The sequence below is a fragment of the Xyrauchen texanus genome, chromosome 31 (genome assembly GCF_025860055.1).
Source record: "Xyrauchen texanus isolate HMW12.3.18 chromosome 31, RBS_HiC_50CHRs, whole genome shotgun sequence".
NCBI lineage: Eukaryota > Metazoa > Chordata > Actinopteri > Cypriniformes > Catostomidae > Xyrauchen > Xyrauchen texanus.
In genome coordinates this window covers 24006150-24026791 of record NC_068306.1, presented here as the reverse complement: position 1 = coordinate 24026791, position 20642 = coordinate 24006150, and the positions used below count along the sequence as shown (strand labels likewise).

The 20642-nt window shown below is 35.8% G+C and overlaps 2 pseudogenes; one reads left to right on the top strand and one right to left on the bottom strand.

Annotated features, from left to right (window-relative positions):
• Positions 1–6058: 6058 nt before the first annotated feature.
• On the top strand, positions 6059–18142 carry LOC127624895 (inactive C-alpha-formylglycine-generating enzyme 2-like; annotated as a pseudogene).
• A 276-nt stretch (positions 18143–18418) lies between these two features.
• On the bottom strand, positions 18419–20642 carry LOC127624894 (phosphorylase b kinase gamma catalytic chain, skeletal muscle/heart isoform-like; annotated as a pseudogene).

Below are 20642 nucleotides of genomic sequence, written 5' to 3'. Positions count from 1 at the left end.
GGCCATCCAAGATGTATCTTTTCTTTCTTAGTTTCTTCATCAAAACAGAATTTAAGACTTTTAGGATTTCGTTTCAGGTCTCCTCCTCTAAACAATGCTATCAAATGTACTAAATTTGACTGTCCAAAATGCATATTTAGAGTGCATCAAAATAATCCACACGACTCCAGTCGACAAATAAAGTTCTTCTGAATGCAAAGTATTGATGAGTTTGAGAACCAAAACAATACTTCTATACTTTTTAACTACAACTGTTCACTTCCGTACATCTCTGTGATGTGCACTCACGAGAGGGATGATGTTCGCTCGTTGGTAAGGTCATGCGTCACAAGGAGGAGACAGGAAGCATGTCACTGTTTACAATAGAATCTTGCACAGAGCAAGTGCCGTACACAAACCAAAACAATATAAAATAATAAAAAATAATTTCCAAATAATAAAAAAACTATGTACTGAATTGATGTACTGAATTGAACATTTGTAGTTAAAAAGTGTATATATAGTATCTCACAAAAGTGAGTACACCCCTCACATTTTTGTAAATATTTGATTTATATCTTTTCATGTGAAAACACTGAAGAAATGACACTTTGTTAAAATGTAAAGTAGTGAGTGTACAGCTTATATAACAGTGTAAATGTGCTGCCCCTCAAAATAACTCTACACCCAGCCATTAATGTCTAAACCTCTGGCAACAAAAGTGAGTACACCCCTAAGTGAAACTGTCCAAATTGGGCCCAAAGTGTCATTATTTTGTGTGGCCTTCATTATTTTCCAGCACTGCTTTAACCCTCTTGGGCATGGAGTTCACCAGAGCTTCACAGGTTGCCACTGGAGTCCTCTTCCACTCCTCCATGACGATATCACGGAGCTGGTGTCCACCTTCCATTTGAGGATGCCCCACAGATGCTCAATAGGGTTTAGGTCTGGAGACATGTTTGGGCATTCCATCACCTTCACCCTCAGCTTCTTTAGCAAGGCAGTGGTCGTCTTGGAGGTGTGTTTGGGTTCATTATCATGCTGGAATACTGCCCTGTGGCCCAGTCTCCGAAGGGAGGGGATCATGCTCCGCTTCAGTATGTCACAGTACATTTTGGCATTCATGGTTCCCTCAATGAACTGTAGCTCCCCAGTGCCGGCAGCACTCATGCAGCCCCAGACCATGACACTCCCACCACCATGCTTGACTGTAGGCAAGACACACTTGTCTTTGTACTCCTCACCTGGTTTCCACCACAAACCAAACAAGTTTATCTTGGTCTCATCAGACAACAGGAAATGGTTCCAGTAATCCATGTCCTTAGTCTGCTTGTCTTCAGCAAACTATTTGCGGGCTTTCTTGTGCATCATCTTTAGAAGAGACTTCCTTCTGGGACGACAGCCATGCAGTGTGCAGCGTATGGTCTGAGCACTGACAGGCTGATACCCCACCCCTTCAACCTCTGCAACAATGCTGGCAGCACTCATACGTCTATTTCCCAAAGACATTCTCTGGATATGACGCTGAGCACGTGCACTCAAATTATTAGGTTGACCATGGCGAGGCCTGTTCTGAGTGGAACCTGTCCTGTTAAACTGCAGGGTCTTGGCAATCTTCGTATAGCCTAGGCCATCTTTATGTAGAGCAACAATTCTTTTTTTTTTCAGATCCTCAGAGAGTTCTTTGCCATGAGGTGCCATGTTGAACTTCCGGTGACCAGTTTGAGGGAGTGTGAGAGCAGTGACACCAAATTTAACATACCTGCTCCCCATTCACACCTGAGACCTTGTAAAACTAACAAGTCACATGACACAGGGGAGGGAAAATGGCTAATTGGGCCCAATTTGGACATTTTCACTTAGGGGTGTACTCCCTTTTGTTGCCAGCAGTTTAGACATTAATGGCTGTGTGTTGAGTTACTTTGAGGGAATGCAAATTTACACTGTTATACAAGCTGTACACTCACTACTTTACATTGTAGCAAACTGTCATTTCTTCAGTGTTGTCACATGAAAAGGTATAATCAAATATTTACAAAAATGTGAGGGGTGTACTCACTTTTGTGAGATACTGTAAGTATCATTTTGTTTATCAAAATAATCAATCGTTTGCGTTCAGAAGAAATTTATTTGTCGACTGTGTGAGTCGTGTGGATTATTTTAATGCACCCTAAATATGCATTTTGGACAGTCAAAAAATGGGGTGCATTCAATTGCATTGTTTAGAGGAGGAGGCCTGAAATCCTAAAGGTCTTAAATTCTATTTTGATGAAGAAACAAACAAACATACATCTTGGGTGCCTTGAGGGTAAGTAAATTATCAGCAAATTTTCATTTTTGGGTAAACTATTCCTTTAATGAATGTGTATAATGTTCAAGAGATCTAAATGAATGTGTATATATATTGGTCTTGTCATATCCATATCAATTGCTCTGACCTGATACAGACTTGACCCCCATTATATAGTAGGCTATATGTAGTAAATTCCTAGTACAAAAATCTAATGGCATGGAACATCAGTGTCCCAAAGAAATTGTAATGTCCAATTCTTGAAATCTCTGGAAAATCATGTCCATAAAGAGATCAGTGTGTCTTTCTTTTGAAAATGGGAGATATGTAGTTAACATGGCAAGCTGGGCATCTGCAATCAACATCTAACTTTTGGGATTGATTGTTTAAATGAAAGAGCCCATGCTTGCGCAGTTCTGTAAATCCATTAGACAAAAACACATAGTAAGATATGGATAAAGAGACTGTGGAATGAGGCTTAGATATAAACCATATTTCTTAAAGTTCCTAAATAGACATAAAACAGAAAGTAGTAAGAATTGAAATTTAGATTTTTACTGATTACTTAATAGAAAGGATCAAACCGACAGAAACAAAACCAAATGGTTCTCAGGGGGAAAAGTATGCTTTTTTTTATTTTATTATTTTTTTTTTTCATATAAAATGAAAGGGTGATGGTAACAAAAAAATTATACCATGTGAATGTAGTAAGCTTTTGAATTGTAATTTCTCACTGTTTGACACTGTGCTTTAATCCACTCCTGGGTAATGACTTTTAATCTCTTTTTAATTGTCTGGTAGAAGCACGGTGCTTATGACTTCACTTATGTCTGCCTTAGAGGTTTCTAGTGTCAGCCTCCTGTCTACTGCAGTCAACTGACAGTAGATCTGTTCAGCAGCAGCTAAATGTATTCCTTTTTATTCTCTTGCATACACAAATTGGACACAAGAATGACTGAAGAGGTCACAAATACATCTGTAGGTTTTCTCATTCATTGCTTCCTAGACTGTTAGAATTAGAACGTTTAAAATATTGGCTTAAGTCTGTTTGAAATTGATAAACATATTGCTAATAGAAGAAATAGACAACACAAGATACATAGTACAGCAATCCTGTTCCATGTAATCACATCAGTGAAATGCACATAATTGCTTAGAAGAGCAAACAAACAGAAATAATAGGTGCATAGGTCAGCACAAGGCGTCACTCACGTTAACAGTGCAGGTATTGATGTGGGGGGAAAAAACGGCCTTGACAACACTGAAGGAACGAATTGAAAACAGCTTTGCACATGGAAAGGATGCTATTTAAAAAAAGGTTTAAGACCAACTAAGGTAAAGCACGCACCAAGAGCATCCCTGTATGGTTTGTAGGATTTCTACTAATCAAATGCTACTATGTCAATCTCAGTGATGAGGAAATGAGCACAGTGGTCATGATCACAAGGCTCTTAATAAAGTAAAACCATTAACAATGTCTTCAGTGACTGTTGCTTTTTTCTTTTCGTTTACATTTTTAAATGTATTGAAATCGTTACTCTTAAAACTATATCAGTCCTTTGACAGACAGGTTTGGCTCAACTATGCTCCGATTCAGCAAAAACAGAGTGGGGTTATTTTTAATCTATGTTTGATTTGGCAATTCATCTTTGAAGCCAATATTTCTGTTTCAGTGTTATCTGTAGATACTGTATTTTGCCTTTGTTAAAGGGTTAGTTCACCAAAAATGAAAATCCTCTCATCATTTACTCACCCTCATGCTATCCTAGATGTGCATGACATTTTTCTTCTGCTGAACACATAGATTTTCTTGAAGAATATTTCAGCTCTGTAGGTCCATACAATGCCAGGGAATGGGTGGCAAAATTTTGAATCCCCAAAATTCATATAAGGTAACATAAAGGTACTCCAGACAACTCTGGTGGGTAAAGCCATATCTTCTGTAGTGATATGATAGATGTTGGTGAGAAATGAATCCATGAACTACAGAGCTGAAATATTCTCCTAAAAATCTTAATTTGTGTTCTGCAAAAGAAAGTCATGCACAGCAGGGATGCCAGGAGGGTGTGTAAATCCTGAGAGAAATTTTTGGTGAACTATCTCTTAAGTAACTACTGTAAATACTTATCACACAAGCTGGGTTTTGTAGCCTGTATTAAATATTAATTCACACAGTCATAGCATATGCAAGCACAAGTGCTGTTACGATTTCATATGATTTGTTTGGACCTTGAAGTCTCATGCTTCATTTAACTTTTTAATCATCCTGAAAGTAGATTGATTACTCCTGCTCTAGAATTCCAGAATTATAGTCTCAGTAACACTAGGCTAATGATCAGAGTTGTTTTTAGGATTAGATCAATGCAGACAGGAAGCCCTTGGCAAGTTGGTAAACACCTGCACTTTGGTGGAGGAAACACAATGTTTTAGACATTTCAATGTTTATCTTTATATTGTCTATGATTCCGTTGTTGAATGTACATTAATTTTTCATTTGCTATGAATGAGTTTTCATTCCCTTTGTTCGATAGTTATTGTGGGTCAACAAATATCAAATGCATCATATATGATCAAACCCCAAACCTACCACTTTGCTACAAGCTAATTCACGTGATATTCAATGGCTCCACCTAGTGTTGGTTTTCCACAATGAAGCCTTGGTTAAACTACTTAAATTAGGAAAAGAAATCTAAAATGATTAAAAGGTAAAGTTATGATAGATGATTTGTTTAATGTTTTGAGTGATTGCAAACCTAATTGCAATGTCAGAAACCTTACAGGGAAATCACATTGTTCAGGCATCCCCTCCTCTCTCTCCCTCTGTTCATAATATGGGTTTGTGTAATAGAAAAGTAAGTAACCTCACTGCTGAATGCAAATAATATAGGAAAGGAGAGAGAGAGCCTGGAAAATGACTTGTGTCTTTGTGGTGGATATACAAAAGGACAAAAACCAGTCTGTTTTTTAAGTTGGTAAGTCAAACATATAAACCATGCATTCACTTCACAAAAATGCACTCATTTGCAACACTGAGCAATACACTACTGAATACAATATACTAATAAACTACATGAATTAAGCATAAAAATGTTAAATATGGAAATCTCCCACTGACAATTTTATTGTGGACATTGTGGATGCTTTTGCTAACTGTATAGTCATCCATTTCCAATCAGCATTGCGTTCCACAATCATGGCTCTTAAAAATACAATATTTGTTTTATTTAATGGATTTTGCTGTTGATTATATACTCTAATTTTTATATTAGTCTTAACAGAAGTGAAGTGATAGTGTTTGTAACAATGAAAAAAGGCACTGAGATAAGCTTTTCAATAAGCAGCTTGTTACCTCCCTTGAGCATGATGATTCAGACTAGTGCTGCCATCAGAGATTTAGGTCACAAGAGACTACAAACTACAGAGCATGTTGTCCTAGTGACAGTAATAAGAATACAACATCACTTTCAAATACCCTTTTGCCTCTGAATCTTAAGTTTATATACAGGTTTATGCACACATAGGTTTAAAATTCCTGATAATTTAAACAAATAGTTTAAATTATATTTAGATTTATTTAAATATGCTTATCTTTGCATTAAGGATAAAATTAGTTAAATTATTATTCAGCCTTGAACAGCATGGAAACATATGCTGCTGGTCTATGGTCTTTTCAGCAGTGTAACATTTAAGTAGACTTTATTAGTGGATAGCTATTTTTGATGATATCCTGCAACTTTTTAGCTCCACCAAACAATATGACTTGGCACAGAGTGGATGAAGAGCAACAGGATGTCAAAAGACCAGCTGGATTCAGTGGTGAACCATGCTGAGCACTTGCTTTCGTTCAGCTGCATGCTCAAGCTGAGTGAAGAGGCCCAGAGTCTACATGGGCAAAGTTCTGTGCTTCAACAGGACACTAACGTGGCATTTGAAGCCAAGGAGAGGCAGACCCGTAAATTCAGCAAGCAACTTTGAGTCAAGTTGGGATTAACTGCTTGGCCATATTTAGAGCCATCAGAGTTTAATGAATAAACTGGTCTGACAATGAATAGTTTTCAGTTCAAATCATGTTCTGTACAATCATTTAAACTGGTCTGGTGATTACTTTTAATCCTCTATTTTCTCCTCAACATAAATTTGTACAAGAACAGTATAAGAGCAATATAATATACGTATAATGTAACTATATATAATGAAACATTAATTATTCACAATTTTGCAAGAAACAAAGTAAACCCTTCACATTTAGCTGTACCTTTAAAGATGTTACATTTTACCTATAAGAATGAAGCCCTTTTTGGATTATCAAATCAAATCACTTTATTGTCACTTAATCATATACACAAGTGCAACAGTGGGTGAAAGTCTTGGGTGTGGTTCTAAGCAACATAGCAGTCATGACAGTGATGAGACATATACCTAGGAAATGTCTATGCGTAATAATTCTTACCAATATATTAAGTACTATATTTGTAATAGTATGACATACAGTATTTCTTAAGTCATTTTAAGGGAGGTTAATTGTTCACACTTGTGTAGAAGAAATAATAAAAAAATAAATGTAATAATTAAAATGTATTGATTTTAAAATAAGAATTGTCAGTAAGATGACTTTGGAACTTCATTATCCTGACGGTTCATATTTTTCATACATTCACTGACATGGTTTTAGATTTGCTTGACATTTTTGTGTACATTTTTGCTCTCATCATACATTAATATTGTTTTTGTGAATAACTATTATTGTCTTTTGTTCACTTGAAATGATTGGTGCTGCTTTTGTTTGAGTGTTCTGTATACTGAAAGTATGTGTGGCATGATAACTTGCTGATGTGATGGTGATCTCTCGAGTGCGGTATGGACGATGGAGGAAGGTCTCTCTCTCAGCTCGGCTCCACTCATCATCAATCCAAACTTTCAACCGGGCATTCTGGCATCTCTGTATGACAACCACTGCCATAACACCCAGGAAAAACGCAGACCTTTGTGAAGAAAAATAAATAGAATTGATATATTTTGTTTAATGAAAAGACTGATGAGTTTGAAGACAATTAAAGTAATTTTTTCTGGATGCTTTGCTATTCGCCCATGATTTATCTATTCTGCCACTAGAAATGTCCAATGATAGGGGGTTATTGAGAAAGTATAAGTCACATTTAACAAGTCAAATGATTTCAAAATGGCAACCACCTTGAGGAATAAAATAGCCTGTCTAGAACAAGACTGTAATCTTAATCTTGTTCGAGTGTGCATTATTTTAAATATATTTGTCAAAAGTGCACTATTCATTTTAAATATCTATTTAAATTGTATTAAGCTCACAAGTGAAGAGATAAAGCTGTCTCAATTTCCTTCTCTAATGGCTATATAATGTCTGGGACCTATGTGTCATATAGTGAAACATATCAAGACATGAACCAGAGTAACTACTAACATCAGTACTGTGCAGTCCTGTGTAGAACTGATTTCCAGTGTAGGGATGGGCCCATGTCTTATTCTCTGCATCTTCACAACTAAAACAAAAAAAGATGGTAATGCTTCTTTTTTAATTTTTTTATTTAACTTAACATCATTTCTGAACCTAGCTGAGAACAATCAAACGAAACACTGTTGACCGTTCAATAAAGTTTTATAATGACTATATAACCCGTGATCTCTTATCTTATGTTATATCATGTACTGTGTATGCTATATGTTTCTTAGAGACACTAAGTAAAAAAGGGTGTAAAAAAAAAAAACCCACACAGAATTACTTCCAAAGAAGAAAGGAGAGGAAATCACCTGTAGAGGGAACATTGTGAAGGACAGAGAACATAAGCTGACCCTTACAATCTTGAGAATGCATCCTGACACCAAGTGAAAAAAACAGAAGAAGCCCACAAACTCCTAGAGATGTGCTGAGAGAAACAGTCCGCCTAAAGCATATACAAGTAAACATTTCCAGACACAAACACAGAGAGAATATCAAAATTATCAGTCTGATTGAGTCCGATCCACTGAATACAGCTAGCATGAATACAATTGTGAACGGTGAACAGAGTGTTTAATTCCTATTGCTGTTTTTACTGCATTATAACGGCTGTAATAAATGAATAATGACCCCATGGATATGCTGTTATTATTTGCTTAAAATCCATTCCAAAAACAAAAGGAGACTTTATGCAGAATGACAGCCTCGATCACCATTCAATTTCATTGCATCTTTTTTCCATACAATGAAAATGAATGGAAATCATAATGTCGAACATCTACGCAGAAGAAAGTTTTTCACAGTAAATAAGGACAGAATTTTCATTTGGTGTAAACTATCCCTTTAAGAATTTATACCAGTCTAGCTCTCTTCAGAGCTGACAAGTTAAAACATTCACCTTCTCACGTCCTTGTCTACACAGCTGGCATAGTTCTAGTAGAGAATAATGGAAAAGCAATAAATTACCTTGCACACAGCGATGGCTGACAAAAAAAAGCAAACATAGGGAGAAGTGGAGCCCTCCACTGTGAAAGTCTAGCTGAATACATTATAGAGAACACTGCCATAAATGATCATCCATCAAAGTGGCCCTAAAAAGACAAACAATTAAGAATTATCCATATTTGCACATGATAAACTTAAACATAAAGTAAATGTAATTATTTTTGTGAATGCTTGGCAGTATGTAGCATAACCTGCTTTTTAAAAAGGGTCAGCAAGTAACATCTTATTAGGTTTAATTTCCTTTGCGTAAAGAGTGTAATATAATCTTTTGGCAAATAGGTACATAATTCATATCTCTATCACACACATGGATCTGCACACTTGCAGGATTTTTGAGAGTGCTGTGTTGAGTGTTTTTGCTGTCGCTGTATCATATGACTCTAATAAGCTATAATGTGGTGCAAGAGGCTGGTTTATCACATCTAAAACAAAGAGGGTTGCCAGATCCAAGATAAAGCAACATAATGTAAAGAATTGAAATGTTCTTAAAGAAATATACTGTAGATATATATATACAGATATTTCATTTAAGGTTATTTAAATATCAATAAAAAAAGCAAGAAAACAATTAAATTCAATAAACAAACTGACATGTTGTATGATCACAAATTATGTTACATCTTAACATCAGTCTTACTGAAAAGCTTTATAACAAAATAATGTTTAAAATGTGCCACTGACAAATGTAGTCTAATACATTTACATGTAAAACTATTGTTATGACTGTTTTGATACTTAAAAGCTTGAGAAAGACAATCACAATTCTCAAGGGACCTTGATAATGTTCCTTGTTAGTTTCTCACCTTCAACGTTTCAATGTATTTTTTGCATATCATCACTCTGATCAAACTTTGTAGGGGGGAGGGCTTTGCAATGCGAAACAGCACATAATCAAAATAGTCCCTTGGCAAAGTCTGCATTATATTTTGACAATCTATGCAGAAGATGTGCCATACAAAGATCAGACACACATGATTATAAAAATCAACTAGAAAACTCTTTCTAAATGTTGGGATCATTCAGGGGATATACTGTACAGAGTGCAGGTGCTACACCAAAGTCTTTCTAGCAAGTCAGTCCACTGACAGCAGTCTTTAGTATGCTCTCGGGAGGCTATTTTCAGTCATGACAGTGCAGTGCAGCTCCTATCTACTTGAACGCTTAACACCGAAATCTTAAAAAAGAAAAAAAAAACTGTTGGTCAAGATTAGGATCAAAGAACATATTTCAAAGCAGAAGTAAAATCTGACAATGCTGGTATCATAAATTGATATGCTAAACCTCTGATTATGCTTAAAAACTGGCTTGTATAGCTAATTATAGAAAAAGTTGATTGACAGGCGATGTCTGTATCTAAAAGGTGACACTTGACTCTTTAACCTGTAAGGCGGGACTTCCTTTCTACAGCCATTGACTGTTGAATGTTCCAGTTTATCCTATTCGTTTTAATAGAAGTGAACCGCCTCTGCTAAATTTAGTCTCTGGATTTTGGATTTAGTTCTATTCAGATCAAAAATAGGCAAAGGACACATGGAACATATATTTTAGAAGCATTTTAGTGGAAGTACAAAGATAAATGGAATTAGCCTTGGAGAAATGTCCTTGTCTGTTGACTTCTGATAAGCACACTTTATTTTTATATTCATCTTGATTTTTTATTTTACATTGAAAGGTAATGCTTTGAAAGCTGACTTTGGTCATGTTTACACTAATGCCTCATATTAAATTTGTGGAAGGCCTTATGCACTCATTCACAGCACACAGCCAGCGTAGGAGGCTACAACTGTGAGAACCTTTAAAAGCATTATATCTTGCTTTAGGTTTGACAAGAGATATTGTAAAGCATGCATGCAGTTATTATGAATTTTATGTTCAATGAATTTAATGTCATAGAAAGATGTTTTGAATTGCTTTTACATGTTGATGCAACTGATTTATGAACGCTATCTGATTAAAATACATAAATTGTAGAACCAAATGCTTGAGTATTCAATATTAACTGACTAAGTAACACCTCGGTTACATTTAATGGTTTATAATGAGTTTTCACTTTAGAAAGCTGTTCCAAATGGTCAATAACTCCTTTAGAAGCACATAGTAACACTGTAGTCATTACTAGCAGATTAGTTTACAGTAGTTCTGATGTAGCAGAAGTGTAGCACTAGTCCTTTGTCCTGGATAAGCTCTTGATTAGTTTAGCATTAATTATGAAATAGTATAGTTACTTATTTGTTCTCCAGTAGGTATGAAAAACTAGTTTTTATTGATTAACTAATTGTAAACTATTGCATTCATCTATGTGCTATTACTTACTTATTAGTTAATCACAGTTTCTTGTTAGTTAATAACTAAAATGTTAATGTTGTGCTACTCATTTGTTCCTGTCTAGTTATCCATTAATGAAGGAACAGTATTCTAAAGTGTTACCAATTAATTTTTTATAAGCTTTTTATTTTTAATTAAGGAAAAATAGTATCTATCCTATTACTTACTGTTGTGGCAGGCTAAGTTTCTGAACATCAGATATGTGTAGTTTGGAAATTATGCACCAGTGCAGACTTGTCATTATCAATTTGTAATCATCATCGTGAATAAACATTATTGTTATCACTATTTACACTGCCATTATTTCTAATTTTGATCAGTCTTGTGTCAGGGCACAATGGATCAGACAGCTACGAGTTTTGTTGCTGCTCAGTTAGCAGTGCTTGAGTGTTTGGCCTGAATTTTCCTCTATTACATGCAGTTGTTAGTCTGTGCTAGCTAACTGTAACAGTTTAGCACTTCGGCTATTATATTTCTCAAATCATGTAGCAGTTACCAACCAATGGATGCACAAATCTAAAATTTGCTAAGGCTTTGTCCTTTATAGAAATACATTGCTAGCTTCAGGATCTGTTACAAGGAAATTATTGATTGTTTTGCTAATATTACCATGCTTTATTACAAAATCTTGACAATAAATCAAGCCCTCTTGCAGGTTAGCTCATTTTAAATGAAGAACTACAGCACTGATGAATAAATACGAGAGGGGCTGAGATTCAAGAAGAACTGAAAAGTACAACTTTCTCCAGAACAAAGGTGGTGGAGCGGTTTGAGAGGTGATCCAGACAGGATGAAGATACAACTTTACTCTCAGAGGCATGAGTTGGAGTTTTAAACATAATTTCATTACATAACGATCAATAATGATTACAGAAAATTGAGAGATTATCTGAGGATAATTGGTTACAATACAGGAGAAAATGGAGGGATTTGAGGGGGAGGGAGAGAGGATAATGTGGATTATGACAATTTATTTGTGAGGAGAGGAGAAAGGAGAAGCAGAGAAAGCCAGCTCTCAGATACAGATAGTGACAGTGAAGGAGTTAAAAAATACAAATTGAAAGGCAGTCCACATTGAATTTACAAGAATGAAGAGCATAGGAGATATGCCGGAGAAAGATTTAAAGTGAAAGTGAGATTTAAAGAGTTGGGCGGAATTAAGGCAATAAATCTGATCAAGCTCACATCAATCCTACAAAAATCAACAAGGTGAGATAGCAAGATGTGGGGTAACATTGTGGGGGAGCTCACAGCATGGCACTCAGAGGCTGTGAAATAATGAAGCAAGCAGAATAGATTCAAAAAATAAGAGTGGAGCAGAGAGTTTCATATGCAGAAGTGGTCAAGATAAACACAAGTAAAACATGGAACAGGAGGAAACAGCAGGAGGATTGAAAATTAAGTCATGATGATGATTGATAAAAGAAAACTTGTGACATTTAATGCAGGAGTAATAAATGGTATAAGCAGAGGTGAAGTAAAAAACAGAGAAAATAAAGCTAATTATAATAGCAGCAGAATGCCATCTGGACATAAAAGTACTGACATGGGAATATGCTACTCAGTCTGAGCAGGACACTTGAATTGGTTTACTTTAGATGGTGGTAATCTTACAGTGGAATGTTCGAAGATTGTTTGCTAATGGACAGAAGTTTAAGAAGTTTATTGTAAATATGCCAAGCACCCCAGACATTATATGTGTTCAAGAAACATGGTTGAGACCAAATTTTTATTTTGTAGTAGATGATTATAAATCCATTAGGAGAGATAGGGAAGGTGGAGGAGGTGGGTGTGCAAGATTTATTAGGGAGGGTATGCAGTATAGAGTATTGGTTATAGGGGATGAATTAGAATATATTGTTGTGGAAGTGTGGTGTAAGGAAGGGGTATTAGTGATAGTTGATTTTTATAATCCATGTCAGAGAATATGTATTGAGAAGCTTGAACAAATAGAAGGGCAAGAGAGTAATAGTATTATATGGTGTGGGGGCTTCAATGCTAAAAGTAAACTTTGGGGAGGAGGAAGAACAGATTCAAATTGGCAAATAATAGAGAATATGCTAGAGGAGAAAGGACTGGTAGTGTATGTCTGAATAATGGAATAGGGACTTGAATAAACACCGCAACAGGCAAAGAGAATGCAATAGACTAACACTGCCTCAATGGAAATTGCAAGTAAATATGAGTGGGAAGAATATGAGGAATCAACTATAGGGAGGGGCCTTTATCCAATATTATGCAAAATGTGAATGAAGAATGAGGTGGAATAAAGTGCTCCTGTGATTAAGTGGTTATTTGAGAAAGCAGAGTGTAAAGAATTTAAGGAACAGTTCAGGGTATATCTATAAGACGGATAATAGTAAATAATGAAATAGGACTCATTTAAAAAGGAAACATACATTCCAAATATTAATAAGCTACTGAAGGACACAAGCAAGGGTAGGAAGATGGTTAAAAAGGCTAAGAAAGAATACCGGTGTAATGTCTGCAGTACAATAGGGAGAGAAACTCCAGTAGGGGATGTGTGGAAAATGATTAGAAAAATAAATGGAATAAATAGAGTATGGGACTATCCAGTGATGAAGATAAGAGAGCAAATAGCAATCACTAATAAAGAAAAGGCAGAGGTACTAGCAAAAACATTTGTTAAAATACACAGCTCAGAGAATTTATCAGAAGAAGGATTAAGAGGTAGACAGAGCACAAAATAAATATACAAAGACTTGAGTTTGCAAAGTGAGGATGTAGATGATGCATTAAATGCCCTACTCACACTTGGAGAACTAAAAAGAGCTTTGAGTCATACTAGACCAACTGCGGCAGGAAAGGATGAGGTTAATTTTGAAACAGCTATAGGAAGAAACCTTGGAACATATTCTAGACTTGTATAATATATATATATATATATATATATATATATTATATATTTTTTTTTTTATTTTTTTTTACGTAAGAATGATATTTGTAGTATTTTGTCTGTAACTGTGATTGCCATGATAGCCTAAATCTTTGTAAGGTCATTTCCAGTATGCAGAAATAACTAAATATATTTTTTAGTTGACATGGTGCTTATTCCTGGTGGGAGTATGACGATGCTAACTAGTGTTGCTGATGGGAGAGATGGGGAATCAACAACACGAGCTGTCACTATCCAGCCTTTTAAGATGGACAAATATCCTGTTACTAACTTCGACTTCAGGTGCTTGTCATTGCCACAGAACACAGTGGCTATCTCCAAACCTAGCAAGCAGCCCACCTACACAACATTTTTCAGAACACGCCTATAATGCTTAAAAATGCTGTCTAGAAGGCATCTCACGTGGTTCTGAGACGAAGCCAACTTGGGGGTTAAAGGAATAGTTCACCCAAAAATGAAAATTCTATCATAATTTACTCACCCTCATGCCATTACAGATGTTTATGACTTTCTTTCTTCTACGGATTCTTTAGAAGAATATCTCCGCTCTGTAGGTCCAAACAATGCAAGTGAATGGTGACCAGAACTTTGAAGTTCCAAAAAGAACAAAGGCAGCATAAAATGTATACATACGAAAAGTAGACATATGGACTACATTTATGCTGCATTTATGTGCTTTTTGGAAAATGGTGACCAAAACCAAAGTTTTGGTCACCATTAACTTGCATTGTATGGACCTGCAGAGCCAGACCTTTTTTCTTTTAAGAATTTTCGTTTGTGTTCAGCAGAAGAAACAAAGTCATAAACATCTGGGATCTGGGAGAGAATTTTCATTTTTGGGTGAACTATTACTTGTTCTAATGCTTGTGTGTGTTCTGACTGGACTGATACAACTGCTTCTGTTTTTCCAGGGAATTTGTTAGACTGCAGAAATACAAAACAGAGGCTGAAACGTTTGGTTGGAGTTTTGTCTTCCAGGATTTTGTCTGATAAGCTGAACAGAAAGGTCACTCAGAAAACTGAGGTATGATTATGAATCCAGAGCAGGTGCATAAAATATACAAAGTGTATTTCTATGCTTTATGGAGTATAATGCGTCAAAACTAATTGACGGTCAGCTGGCCAGAATTGTTACATCTGTTTACAAACTAGGAACACCAATTATAATAAACATGTTTAAATGGTAATTCACAAATAGCTAACTACTCCCTATTATGCTGTATTTGTCTCTTTTCCCTTTAAAATGACCACCTCTTTCCTAGTCTGCTCCCTGGTGGTTACCAGTCGAGAAGGTGTTCTGGAGACAGGTAATGTAGTTAGTACCGTATATGCATGTAATTCACTGGGCCTTACATGATGATTAATGCAAGAAACTAAAAAATGTAATTGCTGCAATAATTTTACCCAGTAATATTAATGTAATAGAGCTTATGGTATTTTTGTATTGCATACGGATATACATATTCATCAAGTCTCTTGATGTGTGCAGCCAGCAGGACCAGGCTCTGGTATCAAGGATAGGCTAGAGTTTCCTGTGGTGCAGGTCAGCTGGAATGATGCACAAGCCTACTGTCAGTGGAAGAAGAAAAGGCTGCCAACTGAGGAAGAGTGGGAAATGGCCTTGAAGGTAAGCCAATTAAGACATGTGCCTCTCAGCGTGCTCCATTATTTATGTTTTCTTTATCGTTCACTCTTCTGTTTGGCATAATATTAAATTGCCTTTAGCTTACACATGTGTATTTCAGGCAGGACATACCCATGGGGCAACAAGTTCTTGCTGAACCGCACTAACTTGTGGCAGGTCAGTTGAGAGGTATATGCATATTCAATTTAAAGGAAAATGTATATTTTTACATAAAGGGATAGTTCACCCAAAAATTTCAATTCTCTCATCATTTACTCACACTCATGCCATCCCAGATGTGAATGACTTTCTTTTCCACCGCAAAACACAAATTAAGATTTTTAGAAGAATATCTCAGCTCTTTAGGTCCATGCAATGGCAGTGAATGGTGGCCAGAACTTTGAAGCAGGGACTAAAAACAGTTCAAGGAACAAAAATAAATGATTTTTTGTTCTGTTGTTGAATGTAACCAATAATGGGAACAAAGGCCCTTTACATTTTTCCAAAAATGTAAAACAATTAAATGCTATGGTAACAGGTTAATAACTGGGTAATTTAATTCTGATTATTTTTATTTTTTTATGAAAACAAAGACTAAATGTTTTATCACAGTACATTTTCGGAAACTACACCACTTCCTGTAGCCCAAAAAATGGGGCTTCACTCTCTAAGGAGAACGCGATAAGCATGTGATTTGATCCTGAAGAAAACCGCTGCATCACACATTTCTTTGCCTAATTGCACTCTGTGAATGTAGCCTTCTGTAACATCCTGAAGACCTTTTTAACAACTATATAAAATGACTACATATACATGCATGGTTAATCCAGATGCAAGGAAAAATGTTGAGGGAGAAATTACATTTCTCAGTTGTTTCCGAGTCTTCACTAAATAATTTGTAATTCGGTAATCAAAACAAATAGTTAAAATTAAATCATTTTTATTTTATTTCATTTTATTTATTTTGAAATATTTGTTTATATTTTTGTGGATATATTTAATATTAAAAATGCATTATTTTATATATACGCTACTATATACTATGCTTGTTATGATTTATGTGCTGGGAATTCCCCCACATGGAAAATTTGTTCTTTTGGGTAAGGCAAGTCCCTTATTTTGACCTTGTTTCTTTTGCCAGTTCTGGCAAAACTGAAACTGGTATTTCACCCACCCACATCACAGAGTAGTTTCATTTTAAAAGGAACGTTATTAACCGTTCTTTTATTTCGTTCTAACAGGTTACCAATTGGAAAGAGGCTGCGGAACAATCAGAATGAAAAATACGGTTTATGCTCTGAACGAACCAAAATTAAAAACATTTTGGTTTTAGTCCCTTCTTTGAAGGTCCAAAAGCACATTAATGCAGGATAAAAGTAATTCATAAATCTTCAGTGGTTAAATCCATGTCTTCTGAATTGATATGATAGGTGTGGGTAAAAAACAGATCAATATGTAAGTACATTTATACTGCAAGTCTACACTTTCACAGTCAGCCCCCTACTGGTAGGAGTTGGAAAAGGTGGAGATTTATAGTATAATAAAGGACTTAAATATTGATCTGTTTCTCACCCACAGCTATTGTATCGCTTCTGAAGACATGGATTTAACCACCTGTATTGTATGGACCAGCAGAACTGAAATATTCTTCAAAAATTATTTTTGTTTTCTGCAGAAAATTCATTTAAAAATAGTGTTTAAAACTCTAAAAGTTAAAAGTTTTTATAGTGTATAATTTGTTGGTAAACTGTTTGTTTGAAGGGCAGATTTCCAGATGGGGACACAGTAGAAGATGGCTATCATGGCACAGCTCCTGTAACTGCCTATGCCACCCAGATTTTTGCTCTTTTTTTATAAAGAAAAGCAGGAACAAGTTGAAATACATTTTTGTGGTAATTAACATTATGCATCAAATGCTGTTGATTGAGCTTAACTTGTATTGAATCTTAAATATTCCTTTAAATCTGTTTTAAATCCTTTAAAATAATTTTACTCTTTTACTATTACTGTTCTGAATTGAGAGAACGATCTCGCACCTTGTTCCAGGACTATATGATATGGTGGGTAATGTCTGGGAGTGGACCTCCTCGCGTTTTCCTGGTGCTCAGACCCAGTATGTCCTGCGTGGGGCATCCTGGATCGACACAGCCGATGGTTCAGCCAATCATAGAGCTTGTATCACCACTAGGTCAGTCATATTTGATCCTGCTTTCTCTGCATATATACTAGATTACTCTATACTTTTAGATGCATTTGCTGAGCAATGTTTTTACTGTCAGTAAAATACATATTATTCAAAGGCAAATTTACTTTTTTCTATCCCTTGTTGTAGCAGTTCCTGTTGACCTCAAGTGGGTTAATCAACTCTTGTTACAGCTATTGTATAAATTAATGCAATTTAATGGTATATTGCATTTTATTTTGTGTAGGATGGGAAACACACCAGACTCTGCCTCTGATAACCTGGGCTTCCGCTGTGCTTTAAGTTCAAATGCAAAGCCAAAGATGAGCAAAACAAGAACTGAGCTGTAGGAACCAAATGTGTGATGGCACTGATGCCAGTGGTGCATTATGAAATGAATTTGACATTTCTCCTGTGGAGATATGAACTTCTGGAATTCAGTGCTAGATTAATTTTTATTTACACAATAAAAAACCTTAATAATCTTATAATTGTCTTTATTTTATCATATAGTTTAAATAGTATTACTGTTAGAATACTGCCTGTTTAATAGTACTAGATAATACAAATGCCTAGATTATAAATAAGACAATACTTAAGCCAAAATCCAAAACAAGACCCCTGAAAATAATTCTAAAAAAATGTAATTTTCATCTCATTGTAGAATAGAATGAAACAAGGATGGACTGACATGCTATCATATAGCAGTAGCCACTGTATATTTTGGGACCATTATATACATGGCCTTGAGGTAAATTGTGTAGACATATCTGGTAGTCATTGGACATTGTGTACTTTAACCAAGATCTAAGTGACATATCCGTCTCCTCAGCTGCACTAGAAAGCAAAATTACTTTTGGAGTGTTCTCGAACAAGGCTGCTCTTTTCTGAGTCTGTCCTTTCTTCACCCAGTGACCATAGATCTTAAAGGCGCAAGCGTCAATCATCTTGCATAGAGGTTTGATGGCATAAGGGTCACTTCAGATCACCTCCTTGGTGATGGGTTTGGCACATCGATAGTTGCAGTAGATCCAAACTGAAGCCAGTACAGTCATAAAAATACCTGTGGGAGTTATGTGAATCAGAAATAATATGTGTTTTAGGTAATGGAAACCCAAATTCAACTATTTTTAAGAGAAGTAAATTAGAACATCTGCTGAACTTTCTGTAAGGGATGAAATGGCAGACCTCTGCAACTACGTATTGTTGGAAGAACGGATGATTTTGGGCTTCTGTCGCTGTATAACGGTCTAGTTGTGGGTCCAAAACTAGTAACCTGAAAATCTACTGGGATGAAAATAAGGTCAAACTGGAGAAGCATTTTCACATCGTATTATATCAAAAATACTTTGAAACTGTTTGTACTGTATGGTAAAGCCAAACAAACAATGACTGAATGAGACACACACCAAGTCTTTGACCGTGTCAGAGTGTTCATCCCACTCGCAGCATCAGCATTTGTTTCCTGTGCCAGAAAGGTGGCGATCCAGCCAGAAGAGTGTACGAGATCACTCCAGTGCTCCAACTACACCAGAAAAGACAATTTAATACAAATAGATGTAATTCTGTTAACATCAGCAACCATCTTTTAAGGTAGGAAACTGGAAATCAACATGTTAAAGGTTTTAATAAATTCAACTTTTATTAGTTGACACTGATGGCCGCTAATATATTGTGCATCCCTTGTTAAAATCACCCAGAACACCTTAACAATCGTACATCAACTCCCTGGCAACAACCCAGAACACACAAGCATCGTAGCATTGAGTTTCACATGAGTAAGCACCACTCACTTTTTTAGAACATGCAGAAATATAGTTTTAGGGGTAAATTGTTTGACAAATGCTCTAAATAATTCACAAAGAGTGATATTGATGGCACATTTATATCATTTGCTTACAGATCAACAGCAGTCCCATAGCTAATATGGTTGGGATCCATGGAGCACTCGATTATTTCAGGGGCCCAGTAACCTGGTGTTCCACAAACCTCTAGAGTAAAACAGAGAGCCAGGTATATGTGATTGTGTGTAGCAATATAAGGCCTTCAATACCATGTTTTGCAGGGGGCCACAAAAAAACAAATGCTTGTAGCCTTTCATCAGAACTCACCATTCAGCTTTTGTCCCAGCTCAATCTGAATTGAAAAGCCAAAGTCAGTGAGTTTGATGTTCATGTCATCATCCAGCTAAATGTTCTCTGGTTTCAGCTCTCTATGGACAATGTTGTGGGCATGAAGATACTCAACCACTTCCAGAAGAGTATGATCTTTCTAACAAAGAATAAAAGACAAATGAGTGCCAAGAATCTATATCTTCTTTCGGAGGTTAACATAATATCTTTGTAAAAATGAATTAAACTCATTAACTTAATAACTTTCAGGCTAATGCCTTTTGAAATATTTAGTTATATAGGCATATACCCTAAAAACAATCAAACCTAATGTATGTGGGAATTCAGAGTGCTGCATTCAGAAGAGTGGCAGCATACCATGGCCTAAGTTCAAACTTATCCAAACTCACAATGCCCTGTTTCTTTTGGCAACAGTTTAACCATGCATATGATTATAGTCCCCTCTTGAGGACAGAATATATATTAACTTCAGAATCGCTCCTTCACACATTTGCAGACAATTATGAGCAGTTCAAAATTGATGTCAGAGTTATTCGGAGAGCTGACCTTGTCTCTTTTTCACTTAATGGGACTTTTTCTGTAAGGTAATCAGAGTTTCCCCTCTCTTCATCCTGTTAAAAGAATAGACATTTATAAACATTTTACTCTGAAAAGACAGTAATATTTTTTGGAAAACTAATGAATTATAAGCAATACCAATTAGTTGAGTTGGTGACAT